This window comes from Penaeus vannamei, chromosome 6 (assembly GCF_042767895.1).
Source record: "Penaeus vannamei isolate JL-2024 chromosome 6, ASM4276789v1, whole genome shotgun sequence".
Lineage (NCBI taxonomy): Eukaryota > Metazoa > Arthropoda > Malacostraca > Decapoda > Penaeidae > Penaeus > Penaeus vannamei.
In genome coordinates this window covers 45,593,210-45,600,709 of record NC_091554.1, presented here as the reverse complement: position 1 = coordinate 45,600,709, position 7,500 = coordinate 45,593,210, and the positions used below count along the sequence as shown (strand labels likewise).

Genomic DNA, 7,500 nt, shown 5'->3' with positions numbered 1-7,500 from the left:
GCATCTGTACCAGTCTAAGAATGGGTATCTAATGAACAGATATATAGGTATATTTATATCTATCAGATAGACACGCATCTATTTCTGTTTATAACAAACCGATCACATATCTCTAATGTGCAATTATATTTTTTGGCTTATAAAAAAGGTAAAAAAAAGAAGACCCAACAAAGCGTTACCATAACAATATGTATACTTAGATTACAAGATTTTAATAAGCATTGCTATCAATAGGTAGTATTAACATCATCGTAATCATTACTGCCATCATCACTAATGTCGTATCATTTCATTATCATCACAACAATTATTCATATCTACTTTGTCATGGATATTGATACCATCATTATGTTCATTATTTTCGTTCCCGGAATAAAAATTATCATTGATTTTTTTTAAACCAAAACCTAATGACTCCTACACGTGTATCATATTCGAATGCAAATAAATAAATAAATAAATAAATAAAGTAAAAAGTAATTTATAGATTAACGTTCTAAAGTATGAAAATAAAAAATAATAATTCAGTAAAAAAAAATAGCGACTTACCATCTTCATTTTCTATCACCATCGGGAGTGAGAACGAATGTTATGTAAGTAACCAGCAATATTTCAGCTATCCTTATATACTAAAAAATAAATAAAATAAATAAATAAATAATAAATAAACAAATAGAAAATATGCCTCGTGTGTATATTCGCAATTTCCAGTAGGAGTAGCGTGCTCTTTCTGTGTATGTCTGTCTCGCTCTCTCTCTCCCTCCTGTCTCTTTATCTCTCTCTCTACTGAATGCCAAATGCATGGAGATCCCCCTCCCACACACATATATACAGAGAGAGAGAGAGAGAGAGAGAGAGAGAGAGAGAGAGAGAGAGAGAGAGAGAGAGAGAGAGAGAGAGATTAATAGAGAGAGAGAGAGAGGATGAGAGAGAGAGAGTTATAGTAAATAAAGATTTCATTGCCGTGTTAAAACCTGGAAACTTCTTTATGAAACAATCATATGCATATAGATATTATAAATTTACGGTTGATATAATTTTTATCGTAAAAAGACATTGATGGATCATTTGAAGATTTCCTTAAGCAAACAGCAATAACGTAATTTTAGGAGAATTCAGTGTTTTAAAATTTTAAATCGACCGCAATTTCTTAGTTATATCTTCTAGTGTCTGGGTATTTCGAGTTATCTTTAAGATTATAAACTTGAGAATGTAAATAAAATTGGTCGAATTTGAGAGACCAAAATAAGCGACATCAAGCGGCGATAAATATAACAAAAGAAAGAAAGAGAGAAAAAAAAATAGGCCATAGGATGTCTCATTTATAAAGTACAAAGGTTTCTAGTTTTGATAAACATTAAAATACAAAAAAAAAAAAAAAAAAAAAAAAAAAAAAAAAAAAAAAAAAAAAAAAATATATATATATATATATATATATATATATATATATATATATATATATATATATATATATATATATATATATATGCCACACAAGTCTATTTTTCAGACTTTTTGTTTATTCCCTAGATCAAAGAAAAATAAGGTTAACACGAGCATATTCATTAATCATAATAATGATCAGAACTGCAACGATAAAGATTATGGAAATAAGCATAAATTATGATAATGATAAGAATAGTATTAACAGCAGTATCAATAATGATATTAATGACATGGAATCGATTATCATAATAATACAATAAATTAAATAGCAATAATGATAACGGTAAACAATAATTGATTATAGTAATTATGATAAGAAAAAAATAATAATGAGGATGATAAAGATGATGATATTGATAATAATAATGATGATAATGATAATGATAATGATACCAATAATAAGGATAGTTGTGATGACGATGAAGATGAACTGAAATAACATCAACATTTCTGTTATCATAACTACTATTCTAATTGTGGTAATAAAGAGAAACATATTAATGACTATTGATATAAGAAAACGACTTACACAAAAAAAATAATTTGAGTGACGCCCTTATCGGGAATCGAACCCGTGATCTCCTGAGTCAAAGTCAGACGCGCTAACCACTACACCACAAAGACTTGATTTCTGGATGAGAAAGCTGTTATATAAACACTAATGAATAAATAAAAAATGATAATATCAATAACAATAATGATAGTAATAATACTGATAATGATGATAATACTGGTAATGATAACAATAGAAATAAAGATGATGTTCACAGAAATAACAATAACAATACTAATTAAGATGATGATAATAACAAATAACAACAATTATAATGATTTTGTTTATCATGCTGCTGCTGCTGCTAATGATGATGATTAGGAAGAGGATAATAACTGTAATATTAATAATGGAGATAATAATTATAATAATGATGATCATAATAAAAACTATAAAGATAATGATAGTAATAGTAATAATCATGAAAATTATGATAAAAAACAGCAAAACAATGATTATGAGAATGATGATGAAAGCAATAATGATATTAATAACAATAATAAAAATATGTGATTAATACATCAGTTTAGTAAAGCTTTTGACTGATTATCGTTGAAAATATTGAACTAGAAAAATCTAATTCTGTCTTTGAATCTCTCATTTATAGACTACGACAGTTTCCAACTTTGCCAAAAGCTGAAATATATGACAAAATGAAAAAGTTCTGTGTCGCACAAGTCCATTTTTGAGTAATCTATTCCCGGAGAAAACCAAGGTCATCCTGGAGGAAAATAAGGTTAACTCAATAATTTATGGTTATAGTCAATAATTATGATGATGATCACAACAGCAAAGATGAATATGTAAGAAAATAAGTCATTTTTATGTTAGGAATTGTATTACTAGCAGTATTGATTATGATATTGATAACATAAAATTGATTACCATGATAATGATACGATAAGTTTAATAGTAATAATAACGATAAACTGGTTTTTATTATCATGAAGATTATAAGAATATAACAATGATAATCATAATAATCATGATAATGATAATGATCCCATTAATGATAACAATGGTGCTGACGATGAAGATGAAATTAACAGTATGTAAGAAAGGAAATATTAACATTTTTTATAATATTCTAATTATGGTATTGCTAAGAAACGTTAATATATATTGACAGGAGAAAACAAATTTCATGAAAAAAAAACTACAGAAGCTATACCCCGTCGGGAATCGAACCCGAGTTTTCCTGATTCAAAGTCAGTCGTGCTAACCACTACACTACAAAGGCTGAAAACTGTTATAAGAACGCTAATGAATAAATGATGAAATAATGATAATATCAATAACAATAAGGATAGTAATAATAATGATAATTATCATAATGCTGGCAATAATAACAATAATAATAAAGATGATAAGGATAACAATAACATCAATAACAATAACAATTATAATGAAAATGATATTGATCATAATAATTATCATGCTGCTGTTGCTAATGATAATGAGGAAGAGGATAGTAATTATAAGATCAATTACAAAAAAGAGAATAAAAATTATGATAATAAAACCTATAATGATAATGATGATAATAGTAATAATGATGAAAATAATGATAAAAAACAACAACAATGATTATGAGAATGATAATGATAACAATAATGATATTACTGACAATAACAATAAAAATGGTAATAATGATAATCATGATAGTAATGATAATAAGAAAATAATCATAATGTTAATCGTAAAATTAAAACAACTATAATAATAATAATAATAATAATAATAATAATAATAATAATAATAATAATAACAAATAATATCAACGTTTTTGTTATCATAACTACTACTGTAACTGTGGTATTGATAAGAAACTTGTTAATAAATACTGGTATAAGAAAACGAGTTAAATGAAAATCAAAAAGTAAAAAAGATTTTGCCACTATGTTCCAGTCGGCAATCGATTATCATTAATCAAAATAAATAAGTACACCACACAATAAGTCCTCCATATCAAAGAGAGAGAGATAGATAGAGAGAGAGAGAGAGAGAGAGAGGGAGATAGAGAGAGAGAGAGAGAGAGAGAGAGAGAGAGAGAGAGAGAGAGATGGATGGAGAGAGAGAGAGAGATGGAGAGAGAGAGAGAGAGAGGGAGATAGATAGATAGAGAGAGAGAGAGAGAGAGAGAGAGAGAGAGAGAGAGAGAGAGAGAGAGGAGAGAGAGAGAGAGAGAGAGAGAGGTAGATAGATAGATAGATAGATAGATAGAGATAGAGATAGAGATAGAGATAGAGATAGAGATAGAGATAGAGATAGAGATAGAGATAGAGATAGAGATGATAGAGATAGAGATAGAGATAGAGATAGAGATAGAGATAGAGATAGAGATAGAGATAGAGATAGAGATAGAGATAGAGATAGAGATAGATAGATAAAGATAAAGAGAGAGAGAGATAGAAATAGATAGAAAGAGAGAGAGAGAGAGATAGATATAGATAGATAGAGAGAGAAATATATAGAGAGAGGTAGATAGATAGAAAGGTAGATAGACGATAGATAGTTACAACGAGACTTTATTAGTACTATCATTAATGTTTAATTTTGATATTGTTATTATAACTGTTTTGAACATTATTATCATGAGCAGACATGGTCAATTTATATAGTCTCAAAATAGGCAAATTTTGTGGCAAATCTGTTTTTTAGATATTTTCATGTTTCTTAAGGCAGAATCAAGCACATTTTTGCTCTTTGATTTTTTGTGATATATTTTCCTTTAGGTCCCTCTTAAAAAAAGATAAAATGTCTTGGATTACACTTTTTTTTTTTTTACTTCCTATTCTTCTTTAGTTCCATAAATTTATACCAGTCATATCTATAATCCAAAAACAGCGTTCATAGCATTCATGTAAAGAATCATGAACATAATATATAAAATTTCCAACTACTCAAATTACTTCAATATAATGAATTTACACAACTGTAACATTGAGTTCAGAATTTATGTTATGTTTTTAAATTACTATTCTACTGATTACTTATTCCTTCTTTGGGAAGAAGACAGAGACAGACAAAGAGACAGGCAGACAGAGAAAGAAGAGGAGAGAGAAGAAGACACAGATACAGAGCCAAACAGATGAAAAGACATATAGAAAGGCAGATAGAAGAAGAATGGAGAGAGTAAAGGAGAGATGGGGATTAGCATTGATAGAATTAGCCTCCTCTTTCTTTCATAGAATAATACACACCAAGTGTAGACTGTCTCTTATGAATGAATTATATACATGAAAAAAATACCTTACCTTATTCCCTAAGAGAAAGAACACAATGAAATTTTTAGTTTGGTGTTTCAGTATTAATGATTGTGATAAACTAATAATTCTAAGAATGATAAGGATAACGAAGAAATGCATAATAGTGGTGAAATACTAATGAAGCAATATGTTTCTAGTGATTGTGGGCTAAAATGGGGAAGATGCAGTGTTTTGGTGAAGCAGTGTATGGGTTTCAGCCTATTTATAGTGTGACTGCATTCCCTTTTACATGTATAACTTATTGAAGATTCACATTTTATATAAACTAACATTTCCAATACTTAACGAGAAGTCATCAGGAAAAATGTTTATTAAAATGACCCTAAGTAAAAGTTGGAGGATTGATTTTTTTTTTTTAAAGAACATCTGTTGTAATCAGAGTAGTACAATCTATTCTGAAAAGTAATAGTGGAAATAAAGTCGATAATTCTTGTACAATAATAATTTTTGGCTTATGAAAATGAAATTTGAATAAAGAAGATCCAATAGAACGGGTAGCTTTATAACATGTACACATAGATCACGAGACTAATTATCACTAATATCATTATTCTCAGTACCAACATCATAATAGGTAGCATTAATGTTATTGTGATCTCTGTTGTCATCAACAATATTGTCACATTATTTCTTTATTATCATAAAATATTCTTATCACTTGTATCATGAATGTTATGTCATATTTTTCATTGGTATCGTTTCCATAATAATAATTGTTTTTATTTACCAAAATCTGCTCAATTGTTTAAAAGTTGAAAAGCCTGAAAATAATGTCCAGTTTTTTCTCTCATGTTGGAGTAAAAATATAATCGTGTTTTATCCTTTGTTCTCACAATGTCTGATACCTTTGAATAAGATTGAAATAGATTCGAAATATGAGGTGGTTTTCATGGTTATCACAGCTGTTTGATTTCTATTGGAATAAGATTGAAATAGGTTCGAAATATTTAAGGTGTGGTTTTCATTAGACCTTATTTGGGAGAAGACGAAGGCAAATGGAACAAAAAGAATAAGGTCAATAAAATAGTATGACAATAGAGATGATGACAAGAATGATGATGACAATAACAATGCTATCATGATGTTGGTAGTGCTTACACGATATGTGATATTCAAATACACCCAATTCCTGAATATGATTATCTCTTCAGCATGTGCACGCAGGCCCCACCTTCACCAACTCCATTACTGTCAATTCTAAAGTAAAACTGATGCTTTTAATCACTGAGGTCATTATCGTTCTAATTATCCTTGTCCTTATTAGCATTTTTAGGGCATATTTCTTACATTGGTGAAATTATAATTACCAAAAATATCTACATTAAAGCCGTTATCACCATTATTAGTATTGTTGCCATCGTCATAATCAATATCATCACTTTTTATTACTATTTTCAACATTACTTTCATTTATCTATGTTTTGTCATTCATATGGTTATTGAATGAGTTCATTTGTCATTAATATTGTCATCATCATCAATACTAATATTGTCTATTAGTATATATATATATTATCCGTATTGTTATACAGGAACTGATATAGCAATGGCCCCAAAAAATCATAAACGAAAATAATCATTTGAAATTAACGGAAAGGAAATAGCTTTAAAAAAGATATATTTTAATTGTGCTTGGAGAAGTGTAGTTTTCATTATGACTTTAAGATGAGAAAATATAACATAATTTTTTTCTATTAAAACTATTGGATTCAGGTCTTAGATTTAATTGGAATTCATGAATTCTGCAGCAAATGTTTTGAGAATATATAAATGTCCATTAAACCATTGATTGTAAAATTGACTTGTAACGAGTACTCAGTAAAGAAAAATAAATATGTATATCATTTTTTATTATCTCAAAATTTCATCATTGAAATATAGATAATAAGAGAATACAAATGATAAAATAACGAACATGCTAACAGGAAAGTTGGTTAGGTAAGGCCAAGGTAGTATGATTTTTGTATTCATAGGGCGATCCTGCATGACGTAAGCAGCTTGGCAACGCATAGCAACCATTTCTGGGGATGGAATCTTAACCGCAAATGTTGCCGCCAACTAAAACACTGCGATATTCATTCTGGATTCATTTCACGTCTTCTAAAAGTTTTCACAAAATCCTTGAGATGTCATACGGATATTTTGATTCATTAGAAGTCGAAGCAAAAATTCGCTACATGGAGAAACTGGAAAATGTAAAGCTGGAGGAATGTCCATCCAGATTGCCAGATG

General features: G+C 28.5%; 2 non-coding genes across 2 annotated transcripts; both read right to left on the bottom strand.

The window, feature by feature from the left end:
• Positions 1-1,997: 1,997 nt before the first annotated feature.
• On the bottom strand, positions 1,998-2,070 carry TRNAQ-UUG (transfer RNA glutamine (anticodon UUG)). The gene has a single exon. It is a non-coding gene; the product is annotated as a tRNA-Gln (tRNA).
• Positions 2,071-3,162: 1,092 nt separating this feature from the next.
• On the bottom strand, positions 3,163-3,239 carry TRNAQ-UUG (transfer RNA glutamine (anticodon UUG)). Its single transcript has one exon. It is a non-coding gene; the product is annotated as a tRNA-Gln (tRNA).
• Positions 3,240-7,500: the final 4,261 nt, after the last annotated feature.